This window comes from Macaca fascicularis, chromosome 3 (genome assembly GCF_037993035.2).
Source record: "Macaca fascicularis isolate 582-1 chromosome 3, T2T-MFA8v1.1".
NCBI classification, from domain to species: Eukaryota; Metazoa; Chordata; class Mammalia; order Primates; family Cercopithecidae; genus Macaca; species Macaca fascicularis.
The window spans coordinates 16,180,881-16,182,315 of NC_088377.1; the positions used below are offsets into that span (position 1 = coordinate 16,180,881).

Genomic DNA, 1,435 nt, shown 5'->3' on the forward strand with positions numbered 1-1,435 from the left:
CATCAAGTTTTTGGTTGAAATCCTAAAAATTCCCACAAATAAGTAATAAGATAATTGTGTCCACCACCATCATTTAAAAAAATTAATAATGTAATAAGATGAAATAATGCATGTAGCTAATGTAAGACTACGGGAGCTCTCCCCAACCTGCCACCAGGACGCAGAGCGTCCGCCGCCCTGTGTCCGGCGACACCTCGCTGTCATCCCCCCGGCTTGTGCGCCCTTGTAGACAGCCCGGGGCCTTCGCGAGACCGGTGCGGGCCTGGGGTAGCCTCCTGTCTGGACAGAGAAGAGAAGAATGCAAGACACCGGCTCAGTAGTGCCGTTGCATTGGTTTGGCTTTGGCTACGCAGCACTGGTTGCTTCTGGTGGGATCGTTGGCTATGTAAAAGCAGGCAGCGAGCCGTCCCTGGCTGCAGGGCTGCTCTTCGGCAGCCTAGCCAGCCTGGATGCTTACCAGCTGTCTCAGGATCCAAGGAACGTTTGGATTTTCCTAGCTACATCTGGTACCTTGGCTGGCATTATGGGAATGAGATTCTACCACTCTGGAAAATTCATGCCTGCAGATTTAATTGCAGGTGCCAGTTTGCTGAAGGCCGTCAAAGTTGGAGTTAGTATGTTCAACAGACCCCATTAGCAGAAGTCATGTTCCAGCTTGCACTGATGAAGAATTAAAAATCTGCATCTTCCACTATTTTCAATGTATTAACAGAAATAAGTGCAGCATTTTTGCATCTGACATTTTACCTAAAAAACAAACAAACAGAAAAAAAGACACCAAACTTGGCAGAGGGGTGGAAAATCAGTCATGATTACAACTCTACAGAGGTGGCGAATATGTAACAGAAGAGCTTAATAAGACCCTAATAGAGATTGATTCCTGTATATTGATGTTATCTCTTCTTCTTTCTGTATCTATAGGTAAATCTCAAGGATAAAATATTAGATGTCAACTTTGAGGGCCCTGAAATCCCATTCTGTGCTCTGAGGAACAGTGTGAAAAAATCTCTTATGAGATTTAGAATATCTGTTCTTTTGCTCATCTTAGACCACAGACTGACTTTGAAAATATGTTTAGTGAAATATCAATGAAAATAAAGGTTACTATAAATAAATAAATAAATGAAAAAGAGTACGTGAGTTGGCTATTGACTCAGAAAACCTAAAAGAACAGCTAAAAATATTAAAAATAAATAAATTTCTCAAGGGCATCAGTTATAAATAAATACACAAAAATAAATACCAATAAAATCTGGTAGTGAATACACTGGAAACAGGGTGAAGTCAAGACAGCAGACTCTTCACTCATTTATTTTACAGTTATGATTCTCTAACTTCAGCATGCATAAGAATCACTGGAGGCCCTGCTGAAACAGATTGCTGGGCCTCAGACATGCTGATTCCAGAGATGCTGATTCAGTTTTTCCAGGTGGGG

At 41.7% G+C, this 1,435-nt stretch overlaps 1 pseudogene; it reads left to right on the forward strand.

Moving 5' to 3' along the window:
- Positions 1–298: 298 nt before the first annotated feature.
- LOC102123362 (transmembrane protein 14C pseudogene) lies at positions 299–773 on the forward strand (annotated as a pseudogene).
- Positions 774–1,435: the final 662 nt, after the last annotated feature.